The following is a 19,052-nucleotide window of genomic DNA, read 5'->3' as shown; positions in this document are numbered from 1 at the left end:
GCCGGCGACAATGGAGTCCGGCGGGAGACACCGGAGAGCGGATGGAGCGGCGACCAGCAATCGATGCGGCGCTCCCCAGCGTGTCGTGGCGCTGGTCGATGACTGAGAGTGAGTCAGCGGCAGCCGCTGTGCCGTGGTCTGCGGTTCGGCGCCTCACGCGGCTCCGCTCCGGGTCACGGCCGCCGGCTGGGCCAGGGCAGGGCACAGAAGGGCCGGTGCGACCCTCGTGGGGCGTGCGGCAAGGGCGTGTCCCGCTGTCGCCCGCTCCCACGCTTCAGCATTACGGCCCGCACAATAGAGATGAGACAGGCAGTGCTTGGCGACGACGTTTGAAAACCGACATCCTGATCAGCTGACGGCTGAACACAAGTAGCAGATGAATTAAGAGTTTTTTCTTCTCTTTTCATTTACGGGTGGTGTCCTGTTGTTGTTGTTGTGGTCTTCAGTCCTGAGACTGGTTTGATGCAGCTCTCCATGCTACTCTATCCTGTGCAAGCTTCTTCATCTCCCAGCACCTACTGCAACCTACATTCTTCTGAATCTGCTTAGTGTATTCATCTCATGGTCTCCCTCTACGATTTTTACCCTCCACGCTGCCCTCCAATACTAAATTGGTAATCCCTCGATGGCTCAGAACATGTCCTACCAACCGATCCCTTCTTCTAGTCAAGTTGTGCCACGAATTCGTCTTCTCCCCAATTCTGTTCAATATCTCTTCATTAGTTGTGTGATCTACCCATATAATCTTCAACATTCTTCTGTAGCACCACATTTCGAAAGCTTCTATTGTTTTCTTGTCCGAACCATTTATCGTCCATGTTTCACTTCCATACATGACTACATTCCACACAAATACTTTCAGAAACGACTTCCTGACACTTAAATCTATATTCGACGTTAACAAATTACTCTTCTTCAGAAACGCTTTCCTTGCCATTGCCAGTCAACATTTTATATCCTCTCTATTTTGACCATCATCAGTTATTTTGCTCTCCAAATAGCAAAACTCCTTTTCTACTTTAAGCGCCTCATTTCCTAATCTAATTCCCTGAGCATCACTCGACCTAATTCGACTACATTCCGTTATCCTAGTTTTTCTTTTGTTGATGATCATCTTATATCCTCCTTTCAAGACACTGTATATTCCGTTCAGCTGCTCCTCCAAGTTCTTTGCTGTCTCTGAGAGAATTACAATGTCATCGGCGAACAACCTCAAACTTTTTATTTCGTCTCCATGGATTTTAATACCTACTCTGAATTTTTCTTTTCTTTCCTTTACTGCTTGCTCAATATACAGATTGAATAACATCGGGGAGAGGCCACAACCCTGTCTCACTCCCTACCCAACCACTGCTTCCCTTTCATGTCCTTCGACTCTTATAACTGCCACCTGGTTTCTGTACAAATTGTAAATACCCTTTCGCTCCCTGTATTTTACCCCTGCCACCTTCAGAATTTGAAAGAGAGTGGTGCCCTATAGCTTGTAAATTTTAAGAGAGTCATTTCTCCATATACCGTCAGCTGCTGGTAAACAAACCCTTATACACGGTCCAGTCGCATTAACGTAACCACCTCTCGACAAAAGACTGAATAATCAACTTTTGTGGCATGGACGTGCAGGAAGAGAGCCATTGGGGCTCTGGAAGGTACCGAAAGGGATATGGAGCCTTGCCGACTCCAGTGCCGTGGTCAGCTGGTCCAGGTTGCTCGGCTGGAGATACGTAGTACGAATAGCCTAGTCGAGATGGTCCCACAAATCTACATCTACATTTACGTTTATACTCCGCAAGCCACCCAATGGTGTGTGACGGAGGGCACATTACGTGCCACTGTCATTACCTCCCTTTCCTGTTCCAGTCGCGTATGGTTCGCGGGAAGAACAACTGCCGAAAAGCCTCCGTGCGCGCTCGAATCTCTCTGATTTTACATTCGTGATCTCCTCGGGAGGTATAAGTAGCGGGAAGCAATATATTCGGTACCTCATCCAGAAACGCACCCTCTCGAAACCTGGACAGCAAGCTACACCTTGATGCAGAGCGCCTCTCTTGCAGAGTCGGCCACTTGAGTTTGCTAAACATCTCCGTAACGCTATCACACTTACCAAAGAACCCTGTGACGAAACGCGCCGCTCTTCTTTGGATCTTCTCTATCTGCCCTGTCAACCCGACCTGGTACGGATCCCACACTGATGAGCAGTACTCAAGTATAGGTCGAACTAGTGTTTTGTAAGCCACCTCCTTTGTTGATGGACTACAACTTTGGACTCCTCCAACGAATCTCAACCTGGCACCCGCCTTACCAACAATTAATTTTATATGATCATTCCACTTCAAATCGGTCCGCACGCATACTCCCAGATATTTTACAGAAGTAACTGATACCAGTGGTTGTTCCGCTATCATATAATCATACAATAAAGGATCCTTCTTGCTATGTATTCGCAATACATTACATTTGTCTATGTTAAGGGACAGTTGCCACTCCCTGCACCAAGTGCCTATTCGCTGCAGATCTTCCTGCATTTCGCTGCAATTTTCTAATGCTAAAACTTCTTTGTATACTACAGCATCATCCGCGAAAATCCGCATGGAACTTCCGACACCATCTTCTAGGTCATTTATATATATTGTGAAACGCAATGGTGCCATAACACTCCCCTGTGGCACGCCAGATGTTACTTTAACGTCTGTAGACGTCTCTCCATTGAGAACAACATGCTGTGTTCTGTTTGCTAAAAAACTATTCAATCCAGCCACACAGCTGGTCTGATATTCCGTAGGCTCTTACTTCGTTTATCAGGCGACAGTGCGGAACTGTATCGAACGCCTTCCGGAGGTCAAGGAAAATGGCATCTACCTGGGAGCCTGTATCTAATATTTTCTGGGTCTCATGAACAAATAAAGCGAGTTGGGTCTCACACGATCGCTGTTTCCGGAATCCATGTTGATTCCTACAGATTAGATTCTGGGTTTCCAGAAATGACATGATACGTGAGCAAAAAACATGTTCTAAAATTCAACAACTCATCTACGTCAGAAATATAGGCCTATAGTTTTGCGCCTCTGCTTGACGACCCTTCTTGAAAACTGGAACTACCTGTGCTCTTTTCCAGTCATTTGGAACCTTCCTTTCCTCTAGAGACTTGCGGTACACGGCTGTCAGAAGGGGCGCAAGTTCTTTCGCGTACTCTGTGTAGAATCGAATTGGTATCCCGTCAGGTCCAGTCAGCCATGTCAGTGGCTATCTGTCCGACGGAGCATGAAACGTAATTCATCTGAGAAGACCACCCGTCGCCATTCAGTGCACCTCCATTTACGGTACTGGCGTGCAAATTCCAGCCTACAGTGCCGGTGAACAGCAGCCAACATGGATGCATGTAGCAGGCGCCTGCTGTGGAGGGGCCATACGCTCAACGTTCACTGAACGGTCGTTTAGAAGACACTGTCGGTAGCCCCTTGGTTCATTTGTGTGGTCAGTTGCTCAACAGTTGCACGTCTATTCGCCCGTATATAACAGCCCCCTGCTTCCCGGTATTTGCGAAATTACAAGTTAACAATGACCGTGAATTATGAATTTTGACCCGTGTCGGGATAAGGCATCCGAATCCGAAGTAAATTGAATGAGTAATTTCATTCAGTAACGATCGGTAAATGAAATAATGGAAATAATTTGGAAATAAATTTTGTCAGTGGAAATTTTGCCGAAAGAAATGATTAAGTTGTAAAAGCAATTAAAAAATCGGTCGCCAGCTCAAGTGATGAGTGACAGTACTGTTAAGTATGTGAATAATTGTGTCAAAAATAAAGTTTACCTGTTTGTAGCGCAGCAGGTGGAACGGGAACTTTTATGTAAGTGCTGTGTCAGGCTCAGTAGTCATATAAAATAATGTCATAACAATCTAACTACACTTAAACATTCATGGTTAACTTTCAATGAGTATTTTGATAATTATTTTGTTCATAATCTGTTAGCTAAGTGCAACGCTGACAACACAGATAATTATCTATCGAGATTTTGAATAATGGACTGTCATTCTATCTTTAAAATTACATACTCTGCACAGTTTAATCTACTGATAATGAAATACACTCCTGGAAATGGAAAAAAGAACACATTGAAACCGGTGTGTCAGACCCACCATACTTGCTCCGGACACTGCGAGAGGGCTGTACAAGCAATGATCACACGCACGGCACAGCGGACACACCAGGAACCGCGGTGTTGGCCGTCGAATGGCGCTAGCTGCGCAGCATTTGTGTACCGCCGCCGTCAGTGTCAGCCAATTTGCCGTGGCATACGGAGCTCCATCGCAGTCTTTAACACTGGTAGCATGCCGCGACAGCGTGGACGTGAACCGTATGTGCAGTTGACGGACTTTGAGCGAGAGCATATAGTGGGCATGCGGGAGGCCGGGTGGACGTACCGCCGAATTGCTCAACACGTAGGGCGTGAGGTCTCCACAGTACATCGATGTTGTTGCCAGTGGTCGGCGGAAGGTGCACGTGCCCGTCGACCTGGGACCGGACCGCAGCGACGCACGGATGCACGCCAAGACCGTAGGATCCTACGCAGTGCCGTAGGGGACCGCACCGCCACTTCCCAGCAAATTAGGGACACTGTTGCTCCTGGGGTATCGGCGAGGACCATTCGCAACCGTCTCCATGAAGCTGGGCTACGGTCCCGCACACCGTTAGGCCGTCTTCCGCTCACGCCCCAACATCGTGCAGCCCGCCTCCAGTGGTGTCGCGACAGGCGTGAATGGAGGGACGAATGGAGACGTGTCGTCTTCAGCGATGAGGGTCGCTTCTGCCTTGGTGCCAATGATGGTCGTATGCGTGTTTGGCGCCGTGCAGGTGAGCGCCACAATCAGGACTGCATACGACCGAGGCACACAGGGCCAACACCCGGCATCATGGTGTGGGGAGCGATCTCCTACACTGGCCGTACACCACTGGTGATCGTCGAGGGGACACTGAATAGTGCACGGTACATCCAAACCGTCATCGAACCCATCGTTCTACCATTCCTAGACCGGCAAGGGAACTTGCTGTTCCAACAGGACAATGCACGTCCGCATGTATCCCGTGCCACCCAACGTGCTCTAGAAGGTGTAAGTCAACTACCCTGGCCAGCAAGATCTCCGGATCTGTCCCCCATTGAGCATGTTTGGGACTGGATGAAGCGTCGTCTCACGCGGTCTGCACGTCCAGCACGAACGCTGGTCCAACTGAGGCGCCAGGTGGAAATGGCATGGCAAGCCGTTCCACAGGACTACATCCAGCATCTCTACGATCGTCTCCATGGGAGAATAGCAGCCTGCATTGCTGCGAAAGGTGGATATACACTGTACTAGTGCCGACATTGTGCATGCTCTGTTGCCTGTGTCTACGTGCCTGTGGTTCTGTCAGTGTGATCATGTGATGTATCTGACCCCAGGAATGTGTCAATAAAGTTTCCCCTTCCTGGGACAATGAATTCACGGTGTTCTTATTTCAATTTCCAGGAGTGTATATTGCCAATAATTGATTAACTATGTTTTGAACGATAATAATTCATTAATTGGGCGATTGTCAGGTGGAATAAGCTTTATAGTTTCATGTAATATCCTTGAACTAACTTCAGCTGAATAAATCAGCACTGAAATAAATCTTAATAATCAAATTTATTACAATAAGGTAAGGATCGGAAGAAACGGACTTGGTGTTATTGTCGGGTGGAATGTAACTGCAACACTTCGATTATAAAGTGCTTGTTATTAATTGTTCAAATTCAGAGAAAAGCACAGTCACTAGCAAGCCTTCTACAATTTTTATCCTACGAAAATTACGTAAATCTTACTTCCCTCGTTGTCGGTGGATCGACGGAAGTCCACGGCGGTGACACAATGTGGCAGCGGGCTTTTACTGTTGCGACTTGGGCCCACAGTGCGCTTCACATTTAAGCCCACGTTTCTTTAGCACTATGCCCATTAATCCATAATAACTTGCCCGGCCATGCTTCCAGATATGCCGACCATTACTTTCCCGTCGTACTTAGATCCACACACTAGCTGTTAGATGTAACACAGCTAGGAATAGCAGCACTCGACTGTACATCTTACTCCGAGCGCGGCGTCACTGCTACTACTGCCCGCTGGCGCGCTCTCTGACTTCAACGATAACTATATATGCCCTGACTTGGCAGTGTTAAATATTACATAATTTAAACATAGTTTTTACAATACATATTTACACAAGACAATACAAATGGTTCAAATGGCTCTGAGCACTATGGGACTCAACTGCTGTGGTTATTAGTCCCCTAGAACTTAGAACTACTTAAACCTAACTAACCTAAGGACATCACACACATCCATGCCCGAGACAGGATTCGAACCTGCGACTGTAGCGGTCACGCGGTTCCAGACTGAAGCGCCTAGAACCACTGTGTTGTAGAGTGACACGTACACGTCTCCGCAGCGGCCGTTTGCCCCTGTCATGTCTCTGTTGGTCCATCATGGATCGGGATACATCGGCTGGTTAATTAATTGTCAACGCCAATGAAATTCTCCAACAGCCATGTAACTTAAAATGTTATTTTATTTTATTTTGAACGCTACCAGTTTCAGTATTTCACTATGCCATCTTCAGGCTCCATATGAAGGGCTTATTTCAATAGTGGTACTAGTACATTAGCTCTACTTTTCTGCCCATAATACTTCTGAAAGTAATGATACAAACAAACAGAAAGAAAGGTTCATCTCTAGCAAGAAGCCATATGCCTGAATATTTCTGGTATCTCAGCTGCAGATTTTTCAGCGCTCACTTAAATTTAGGACTCTGTATCTCAGAGTGAACAGAAATGGACTTGCACCACTATTGAAATAAGCCATTCGTATGATCTCTCCAAATAATCGAAAACTTCATATAGTGCCATAAATCCCTGGAAGTCGTGAATTCAATCGTTTTGCTAGTGATTCATTCAAAGACTTGCTATCAAGCACTAATAAAACGATTGAATTCACGACTTCCAGGGATTTATGACACAGTATGACATTTTCGGTTTTTTCGGTAGATCATAGACGTCATAGCGAAATGCTGAAACGGGTAGCCTTCAAAATAAAATAAAGTAACATCTTACGTTACACGGCTGTTGCAGAATTTCATTGACCTGTCACCTATGGTCTCTGGTGCACCACAGTTACCTCGGCGACCGTTTTGTGTAGTGCCATTTTGGTATGCACGGTATACGTTAATCACGGCAGCATGCAAACGGTTTACGAACTTAGCCATTTCGGAAATGCTTTCATCCTTCGTCTAAAAGAATGCATCACATAAATTGATCCGTTCCCTCTTTATGACAACGACTGCACTCTTTCCTATATACTTTCTGACACGCCTTATATACCCTCCAGTGCTATTGCACAATGGCTGAGCCTCTGGACTCAGATTGGGGACAAACGGGTCTCAAATCTTGGTCTGACCGTCTAGATTACGCTTAACAGGAATGTCAGTACGAGGGATACGTTATTTAGGTTAGTTTTCGTTCTTCTGTGGCAGGATGAAGTACTCGTCGGTACCAGAATCCGCACTGCGTGTTCCGATACTTTTCTCAAACACTTAATTTTTCTGGCACGATTTTGCAAATAAATGAACATAAAAGCTAAAAAACATAGGATTTTTTATAATTCAAGTTGCATGTGTGGTGAATTTAATTTTTGACATACTGTGAAAAGTTCATATTTCTGCCTTCCGTACTTTTTAAGATAAAGTGCCATTTACAGAAAATACTCCATATTCTGTGTCCTCTGCAGTGTCACTATCACCCAATGCTTGCCTTCTTCTTTCCTTTCTTGCTTCTTTTGCCATTTTCGGAGGAGCGAACTCTGCTTGGCGTACCGAACACGAAGAAAATTCAGTTCTCGCAGTCCTCTAGCTGTGTTCTGACCCGATCTGACCCCTAACTTCTCCAGAATCTTCAGTCTTTTACAATTCCCACGGTTAAAAGCCTTTACAGCGACTGGCACTTCTAACTTCATAGTGCTGAGGCCAACAAAAACATTTTATGCACCTGGCGCCAACATTATTGAAGGAATCATTCACGTACTGGGTCTTCCCATGCAAACATTTCTTTAGTACCTCTAGAGTTACCAAATCTTTGAATATAGCGTTGTTTGCCTCCCGTACTGCCAAAATAAGAGAATGTGTACGTACGAATGCAAGTATGTTACTAGAAAATTCAACTTGCCTATGCTTATGCCAAGCACGAGCGGACTTGACCACTTGATAATTATTCTTGTTATTTACACTTCCTTCCGTGTTATCACAAGTTTTTCTACAACTTCAGGTATAAATCCAAATCTGATATATCCGTTACCCGAAAATTTGCATTACTTTCAGGCTTAGTCGTTTTATGTATGTACAAAGGGCGTTCAAAAAGTTTTGGACAATCGTCTCTAATTTTTTTATTCTTTGCAGGAGGAGAATGAAATTTTTTGTGAACATACTAGGAACATTTAGCTATACATTGAACCCATTCAATGTAGCCTCCATCAGCTGTGACGCATCTGGCCCAACGTTCTTTTCATGATGTAGATGCACTTTGGTAAAATTCTGGGGATTGACTTTTACACCATCGGTTGGCACAGGAAATAATGTCTTTCTCACTAACAAATGTTTTACCGCGCAGGTGGGTCTTCAGACGACCAAAGACGTAAAAATCAGACGAGTCAAATCAGGACTGTAGGTAGGATGAGGAACAATATTCCAACCCATTTTCCTGATTTTCTCCTTCGTCATAAGGGCTGTATGGGATTTGGTCGTGGTATAGTCTGATGAGCTGATCCTGAAGCTGTGGTCCGTGGGTCTTGATGGCACGTCGCAGCTTGTCCAGTGACAAACAGTGATGGTCCCAGTTAATTGTGGAGCCAGGTTCCAAAAAGTCAGAAAAAATGACACCACACTGATCCCAGAAGAAGGAGGCCATCACCTTTCGGCCTGCCGTTCGTGAAAGTCTTAGTTTCGTCTTTCAAAGGGAACCCGGATGACGTCACTCCATGAATTGGGGCCGCGTGGGATAGCCGCGTGGGATAGCCGCGTGGGATAGCCGCGTGGGATAGCCACGTGGGATAGCCGCGTGGAATAGCCGCGTGGGATAGCCGCGTGGGATAGCCGCGCGGCCTCAGGAACCTTGTCACAGCCCGCGCGGCTCCCCCAGTCGGCAGTTCGAGTCCTTCCTCGGGCATGGGTGTGTGTGTGTGTTGTCCTTAGCCTAAATTAGCCATAGTTTGGTCAAGAAGTGCGTAAGCTTAGGGACCGATGACCTCTGCAGTTTAGTCCCATGAGACCTTTCCACAAATTTACAATTTCCATGAATTGGGTTTTGCTCTCAGGTTCGGAAAAAAACAACCATGTTTCATCCTGGATAATGACGCCGTCAAAACACTGTTTCCACTCCTCAGTAAAGGTCTTCATGAGACCCTGGCACACATTCTTCCTCATCGTTTTCATTTCTCTGCCGGCTGGAGTGGTCTGCGGTTCTACGCGCTACAGTCTGGAGCTGAGCGACCGCTACGGTCGCAGGTTCATATCCTGCCTCGGGCATGGATGTGTGTGATGTCCTTAGGTTAGTTAGGTTTAATTAGTTCTAAGTTCTAGGCGACTGATTATCGCAGATGTTAAGTCGCATAGTGCTCAGAGCCATTTGAACAATTTCATTCCTCTTGTCAATAATCTAGGCACTCAACGTGTACAGATTTTTCTGTACCCTAGTGACTGTACCAGGGGTACCATACTACCCAATGACAACGAATCATTTCAGCAAGCTGTCGTGTCGTCACACATCTGTCATCTTGGATGATTTGATCAATGGTCTCCTTATTCACATCACTCACTGTCGTCGATGGTCTACCGCATCGTGGAATGTCCAGTAGAGAGAAATCACGTTCTTTAAACCTCTGCAACCACCGCTGGATACTGCTGCGATCCACTGTGTCCTCCCCATAAACAGGGAGCAACTTCCTGTGAATCGATGTGGCAGAGTTGTTGCCGGTCTTGAAGAGGAACTCCATCACCGACTGTTGTCGCGACCTGACATCTACTTCACGGCCCATTATGACTCACTTGTAAATACAAGAAAATACTTTTACACACCAAGTATGTTCACAAAAAATTTCATTTTCCTCCTGCAAAAAATTAAAAAATGTTCTGACAACAGGAAAACGCATTTCACCTCAATCAAGAGCAAGTGTAAATTATTTGTTACATGATATGCACCTGAAGACTGACCGAAAAAGTTCAAAATGAATCGTGTAATTTAATAAAACACGAAAAAATTGTGACTGAAGGTGTTTTCTATTCAAACTTCCTATGTAAACTATTTATTATTTCAAAGGTACTAGCCATAATTGTTAAACGTTTATCCCAGTGCGAGACTAGATGGTTAATACCTGTTTTCTGGTGAATGGATCCAGGCGTCAACCTCTTGTCCGCGCAATTCAACGGCCACGAATATCTTTCTTTAGTGCACCGAAATCATGGCAATCGTATGGGGAGAGATAGGGGCTATACAGAAAACATGTAAGTGTTTTCCAACGAAAGTTCTGCAGTTTATTCGAAACAACCTTGGCAACATGTGGTTAATTCGGGTACGCTGCAGCAGTTTCGTTGGGAAGCACTTTCTCCCCGTGCGATTTCCATCTGTTTCGAAGAGGTGCATGCTCGGGTATAGACGTGTTCTCGTAGGCAACCGCAAGCATTTTTCCATAAAGGCACGGACTGTCTTCTCTCACAGTGAGATAAATTAACAGTTATGTCGATTACTTTTGAAAGAATGAACAGTTTACTTACTTCTTTTCCATTTGTCTCGTTTTCATGTGACTGCCCCATATATACTAGGGGCGTCTGAAAAATCTGTGCAAAAAAAAAAAAAAAACCCTACTTACGTGTTTGGGGTGAACCTTTTTCATTTTTTGACATAGTCTCCTTTTAGATTTATACACTTCGTCCAACGCTGTTCTAATTTGTTGATCGCTTCCGAATAATAGGAATTGTCCAAGTCTGCAAAATAGCTATTAGTTACTGCAATCACCTCCTCGTTTGAATAAAATCTTTGTCCCGCCAGTCATTTCTACAAATTGGGGAACAAATAGTAGTCCAAAGGAGCCAAGTTTGGAAAATAGGGGGGATGTGAAACGAGTTGGAATCGTATTTCCATTAATTTTGTGACCACAACTGCTGAGGTGTTTGCTGGTGCATTGAATTGACGGAAAAGGGCTTTTTTGCGGTCCAATGTCCGGCGTTTTTCTTGCAGCTCGGTTTTCAAACGGTCCAATAACGATGAATAATATGCACCTGTAATAGTTGTACCCTTTTCCAGATAGTCGATGAGGATTATCCCTTGCGAATCCCGAAAGACAGTCGCCATACCCTTTCCGGCCGAACGAATGGTCTTCGCCTTTTTTGGTGCAGATTCTCCCTTGGTAACCATTGTTTGGATTGTGTTTGTATTCATGTTTCATCCACAGCGACGAAACGACGCTTAAAGTTATGCGGATTCTTCCTGAACAGCTGCGAACCATCCTTACAACACTTCACACGATGCCGTTTTTGGTCAAGCGTGAGCAATCGCGGAACCCATCTTGCGGATAGCTTTCTCATGTCCAAATGTTTATGCGAAATATTATGTACCTGTTTATTCGAGATGCCCACAGCACTAGCAATCTCACGCACCTTAGCTCTTCTGCCATCCATCACCATATCATGGATTTTATCAATGATTTCTGGAGTCGTAACCTCCACAGGGCGTCCAGAACGGTCAGCATCACTGAAAAGTCCCCTTAGAAAAATTATACATGACTGTCCTTAAACTGACACACAATATTTTTGGCGCAACACAATCTAACTTTCAAAAATCCCTACAAAAGAATGGCCCTGACTAACATTAACCTACACGTTTCACAAATCACTTACCTCACAAAAATCTTCGTTACTCGAACTACTGTAATACAGCGAGCGCCACTACTGCCAACTAAATAAAAGATTCTAACTACTAAAGGCACTAACTACAGATAGGCATAGTTAGCAAATGAAAGATTTTGATAGAGAACAAACAATGTATTTACCTTAATAGTGTTCAAAAGTCATAATATATATAGCAGTTCATGACATCCAGTATTACAAATTTCAAAACTCCGCCATTTCTCTCCCCACATCCACCACTGCTGGCGATTCACCTCCAACTGCGCAACGCTACGCGCTGTTAACAGCCAACTGCCCAACACTACAATGGCAAATTCCAACAATGCCACCCAGCCACAGACTGCACACAGCACAGCCAGTGATTTTCATACAGAGAGCTACGTGGCATTACCATTAAGAAAACCTAAACAGCCTACTTACATAGCCCCTATGCTCCCCACAAAAAATTTCACAAATTGTTTTGGGCAGTGGCCAATACAGATTTGAAAAAATTTTTCATAATTACGATAACAAAGAAATCAAATGCACACACTTATCGATACAATGTTGGTCAAAAGCTAAAATTTTGTCACAGTCCATAAAGACAGTCCTGGTCGTTCATCACAGTTAAATAGCAGTGTTTTTCTCAAAGTCTGAGCAGTAAAAGAAAATGCACACAGAAGTAGTGGATTTCCATGCTGTCTTGAAGAAGTAGTGTTGTCCTTCCAACGGAAAGACAGTGCTGACTCTTGACATGCAGACAGGTAATGGGCCACAACAGAGCAAACCCACAGCAGAGTCAGTCGAAGTTTTGAAGAATATTGGTAGGTAGGTCATCACAGAGCAGACACACTGTAGTCCTGGTAGAGAGTATGGTATTGGTGGGCCACCAGAGGTGCATACCCACTGTAGTCCTTGTAGATATAATGGTATTGGTGGGTCATCACTGCAGTCCTTGTAGAAATAATGGTATTGGTGGGCCATCAAAGATGCAGACCCACTGTAGTCCTTGTAGAGACGGCCAACAGCCATCTGTTGCTACTGTGCAGGTGCACAATCACCATCGAGGAGTCTTGTGGAGAATATAGCAAGTCCATAAACCACCACTTGTGCACTCACAAAGTTTTTGAATTGTCCTTAGAACCAGCAACGCTGTTAACCAGTCCTTTGCTGAATTATCAACACACGTCCAAACACTAACAGTCCTCTTTTTTTTCACATATTGTGCATATACTCTGACCGAAAGTGAAACGAATGCTTACAAGTTACTTAATTTGATGAACTGGGGTCAATTACAATATTATAACATGAGAATACAATAACAAAGGTACAAAATACATTATTAAAGAACATAACAATACAGATAACATTTGTAGTGATACAGGCTTTACAAAAGAATAGAAATATACATATACATCAGTGATACAGGAATTATGACATAAGTTCATACATAAAAGATCAGAATAACTTTTGAAACATCAACTTCACACATGAGCATTAAAACAAAACAGAATAAATAATGTCCAAACATCTTTACGAAGTAAATAACATATTATTAATGCAAATTATATTTGAGGATAACAGTATTCCTCATCATAGTGAATGCAGCTTAGTATTAGAAGAGAAAAAATTCTATGAAACAGTACACAGAGACAGGAAGAAAACAAATACACAAGGGTACACAAACACATAGTGGGACAACACAAAAGGAAAGGACAGGGTTTGTAATCAGTGTAACATTTGATACTGCAGTCCAACCCAAAACTTCATTCCATAGATCGTCCCTCTTATTTCAACATTTTCTCCAGCCAAAAAAAATCCTATCCAAGCATGCTTTCTGTATTCTGTCCACATCCTCTATCAAAAATAGTTTTTCTCCACTGTACACTACTTTTTTGGCCAAACCATTTTCTTATAGCTTCTCAATGCATTTCTTCCAATTCATCATAGTTAGTTTCTTATATAGTCTACCCCCTCTTAAGCTAACTTAAATCTACTGAGATCAGATGCTAAACTAAGGGACGACGCAATGCAGCAGCACAAAACAATTAACACAAGCAGCAATGACAAAAAAAATGCACATTGGCAAAGCAAGCAGCAATATATATAAGTTAGCAAAGCAAATGCAACATTATCACTAATATGAGCCAATGTGCAGCAAAAAGAAAAATAATGAAGCAGTAGTAAAGCTGGCTTAACAGAGTAATACAAAGTGAAATTCAGTAGCACTATGCCTGGTACACAGCAGCAGCGAATGCAGTAACTTATACCTAAACATGACAAAGCTCAAGAAGAAAAAATATTACAGAAAAAATGGCCATGTTTAATATGTATGTCACAACTTAATACTAGAGTGATGCATCACCTTAACTTACACTACTAAAAAGTTACCAGTCATTGACAAAAATTATGTATGCAATTCCTGTGAAGGGAAATGTCTTTTTGTGCTCCCTCGTTTTTTGGGAAGTAGATCATAAAATTACTGTTTACTGGATCTGTAGGCATAAAATATTTATATTAGTACATCTATTAAATTTTATTTTACCCAATGCTGCAGTGCAGCTAGAAACTAGATATTAAACAAAATGAGCAGTCTCTCAACTAGAAAGACAATAGATGTAAAATGTTTCTTATCATTTCATTAGGCATTTTAGTAAATATCATAAATTAAGAGCTCCACAGTATAATCATAAGTTTTCAAGTTTGAGCGTGTCACATTTGCGATGCTTTCTACAAAGGAATGTCAATAGAGAGGATAATGGCCTCTTTTTTTTTCTCCACCTGCGCCTCTGAAAGGCACACACTAATGCTTTTTTCAGGCGACTGTCGCGCACCTGGGTGCCCACGACGCATTACGTGCAGGTGGTCAGTTAACTTTCTTCCCGAAATATTTACTCCAGTTTGCACTACAGTGACAGTCTGATATAAAAATTTCACAGGTCGAGAATTTGCGTTTCAAATCTGTAGAAACTAAATCCTGTAAATATAACAGTGTACAAAAAATTTTCGCCAGCATTGTGATACATTCACGCATATACACACATTTGATAACTCTTAAAGTACGATTCTCGGTTTCCAACATCCTTTTTCACAAACCAGAGTCCCTAACCACTATTCATTATTCCTTGCTTTATTACACATATACATATTCGTAGACATTACCTGTCCGCATGTCAAGAGTCAGCACTGTCTTTCCGTTGGAAGGACAGCACTACTTCTTCAAGACTGCATGGAAATCCACTACTTCCGTATGCATTCTCTTTTGCTGCTCACACTTTGAGAAAAACAATGCTATTTTACTGTGATGAACGATCAGGACTGTCTTTATGGACTGTGACAAAATTTTAGCTTTTGACCAACATTGTATCGATAAGTGTGTGCATTTGATTTCTTTGTTATTGTAATTATGAAAAAATTTTTTCAAATCTGTATTGGCCACTGCCCAAAACAATTTGTGGAATTTTTTGTGGGGAGCATGGGGGCTATGTAAGTAGGCTGTTTAGGTTTTTTTAGTGGTGATGCCACGTAGCGCTCTGTATGAAAATCACTGGCTGTGCTGTGTGCAGTCTGTGGCTGGGTGGCATTGTTGGAATTTGCCATTGTAGTGTTGGGCAGTTGGCTGTTAACAGCGCGTAGCGTTGCGCAGTTGGAGGTGAATCGCCAGCAGTGGTGGATGTGGGGAGAGAAACGGCGGAGTTTTGAAATTTGTAATACTGGATGTCATGAACTGCTATATATATTATGACTTTTGAACACTATTAAGGTAAATACATTGTTTGTTCTCTATCAAAATCTTTCATTTGCTAACTATGCCTATCTGTAGTTAGTGCCTTTAGTAGTTTGAATCTTGTATTTAGCTGGCAGTAGTGGCGCTCGCTGTATTACAGTAGTTCGAGTAACGAAGATTTTTGTGAGGTAAGTGATTTGTGAAACGTATAGGTTAATGTTAGTTAGGGCCATTCTTTTGTAGGGATTTTTGAACGTCAGACTGCGTTGCGCCAAAAATATTGTGTGTCAGTTTAAGCACAGTCATGTATAATTTTTCTAAGAGGACGTTTCATCACTTGTGCCCATATGACCACGCCGAACATTTTGAGACCACTTATAAACTTTCTAATCGAAGGTGCGGCCGCCCGATGTGGCCGAGTGGTTCTAGGCGCTTCAGTCTGGAACCGCGCCACCGCTACAGTCGCAGGTTCGAATCCTGCTTTGGGCATGGGTGTGTGTGATTTCCTTAGGTTAGTTAGGTTTAAGTAGTTCTAAGTTCTAGGGGATGGATGACCTCAGATGTTAGGGCCCATAGTGCTTCGAGCCACAATCGAAGGTGTAGAGTCACCGTAATATTTATCAAGCTTCTCTTAATCTCCTGAGGCGTTTTGCCTTTCATAAAGTAATGTTTAATCACCATACGAAATTCTTTTTCGTCCATTTTTTGACAGCCACTCGACTTCCTTGATCCACACGAATGCCAAACACAAAGAAATAGACGAATATGGCTGAAACTTGGTGTGCGTTCTTCCCAAAGATGCTACTAACTAAACATGACCTCGAAACGCGCCAGTGGTGCCATCTCTCGGACTTTGCACGGACTTTTCAAAGGCCCCTCGTATAAGCTGAGCAGAGACGAATGGGGCTGCAGATGGGAAATTCACTGGCATAAGCGGTTTTGACACAGGCCAGGTTTGTTTTTGCGAGGGTCCTGGGAACGAGCATCTCCGAAAAGGCGAAGCTGGTTGACTGTTCTCGTGCTACTGTCGTGAGCATCTGTAGAAGGTGGTTGAAGGATGGTGAAGCCATGGGTGGCGACAAGGTATTGGTCATCCACGCCTCATTACAGAATGTGGAGGCCAGGGGTGTGCCCATTGTGCAAAGAGGGATTGGCGGCGACCTGTCGCGGATCTGACGACAGAGCGCGCTGCTGGTACGGGTTCAAGTGTTGCGGAACCTACCGTTCAGCGCACATTGTTGAACATGGGGCTCCGCAGCAGATCGCCACATGCTCCCAATTTGATCCAGCGAAGTCGTCAGTTAGCACTGGAGTAAGGACGGTACCACTGAGATCGAACCGTTGATCAATGGGTAATGGCCGCCTGGTCGAATAAATTATGTTTCACGTCACTTCACATCGATGGACGTGTCCCATTACGCCGTCATCCAAGTGAACGGCTGCACGAAACATACACCGCATCATGGTCGCTGGCAGATGGGACCAGTATTACGCTATATGGGTCATTCATCTGGGCTTCCATGGAACCTGTGATACCTAAACTAAGGCAACATGATGGCTACGGACTAGGCGGACTTTATTGAAGACCACCTTCACTCCTTCGTGTTTGATGTTTTCCCCGACGGCTATAAAATCTTTCAGCAGGGTAACAGTCAGGATCACAAGGCCTGACTGCTGCTGCGTCGGCTTGGGAAACATGATAGTGAATTCATGTTGATGTCTTGGCCACCAAATTCGCATAATTTGCACACGATGGAAAACTACCTAGACGCTATCAGGAACCAGGTCCGTGTCCACAAAACACCGGCCCTTGCTTTACTGGAACTGTATGATCTGTGCGTAGGCATCTGGTGCCATATAGGTTTGAAAACTTCCAAAGGACTTTTCAAATGCATGGCACGTAGAATCGCTAAGTACTGCATTTCAGAATCTGACCAGTACACTATTAAGCAAGTGATCATAATATATTGTAGTAGCCTTCCGGGGCCAGAGGCAGTTGGCATGAAAGCTTTCTTAGGAATGGTATAGCGTTGTGATCAAAAAACTAGAGAAAATCAAAGTTTCGGTCACTGTTACAGTGGCCCTCTCCTGGATCTACCAATTGTGATCAGGATCAACTCGCGTAAATACAGTTTTGCAGAGTACCTAGGCTGCAAATTATGATCTCTAGTTGGCAAAACGGATTCTTATGTGAAGAACTCGATGCACTTTACACAAATGAGAAAGGAGAAATAATTGTACCCACAGACATAATGCTCAAGTTCAACGTAAAGTTACTATTTACAAATTAACCAGTGGACGAAACTTCGCATCCAAGAAGAGCATGTCCCGCCAGACATCTCCGACATCGTTGAGCTATATTTGTCTTCAACATACTTCAAATAGCAAAGAAAGTACTACGAGCAGAAAGACAGTGCAGCAATTGGATCTCCCCTGTTTCCGTTAGTGGCCAAAATATTGCCACAAACTGAATGTGGTCAATATAAAAATGAAATTTCACTTATCTCCAAAGCAAGAACTAATCTGTCATTTTTATGGTGATTTTTCAACCCAGCTGATGTAAATACATAAGAATTGACGATTTTTGAGCCTGAAGTACTTCATTGTTGGCCAGTGTTATCAATGTCATGGTTACCGTCTTTGCGTCAGCGACTCACAACGAAAGTTGGGGCTTCGGTACATCAATTTTGACAAAATAAGGTTAACAAAACAAGCATATACCAAGTTTTGAAAGTCTAGAGGTTAGATCCGGATGCAGAAGCAAATCATATTGCACCCAGTGGTGGCATAACTGAATATAAAATAGGGAAACGATATCAAAAAGCATGCCTTAGGGTAAACAAGAGCATCAAAACGGATACAGGGATTAGTGAACACACGGTTGTCGTAGCGAAATTGAATATTATAACCCCCAAATCCTCCAAAAATAGACTTATTCAAAAAAATCAGATAAAAATTCACTTGACGCCTTCCTGAGAGACAATCTCCACTTCTCCCAAATTAATAATATAAGTGTAGACCAGATGTGGCTTGAATTCAGAGAAATAGCATCGGCAGCAATTGAGAGATTTGTACCAAATAAATTAACAAACGATGGAGCTGATCGTCCTTGGTCACAACACTGTTGCAGAAACAACGAAACAAACATGCCAAATTTAAACAGACGCAAAATCCCCAAGATTGGCGATCTTTTACAGAAACTCGAAATTTAACGCGGACTTCAATGCGAGGTGTTTATAATAGTTCCCACAACGAAACTTTGTCTCGAAACCTGGCAGAAAATCCAAAGAGATTCTGGTCGTATGTGAGGTATGTTAGCGGTAAGTAACAATCAATACCTTCTCCTCGCGATAGCAATGGACATACTATCGACGACAGTGCTACAAAAA

Source organism: Schistocerca nitens, chromosome 1 (assembly GCF_023898315.1).
Source record: "Schistocerca nitens isolate TAMUIC-IGC-003100 chromosome 1, iqSchNite1.1, whole genome shotgun sequence".
Lineage (NCBI taxonomy): Eukaryota > Metazoa > Arthropoda > Insecta > Orthoptera > Acrididae > Schistocerca > Schistocerca nitens.
This window is presented reverse-complemented; position numbering follows the sequence as displayed.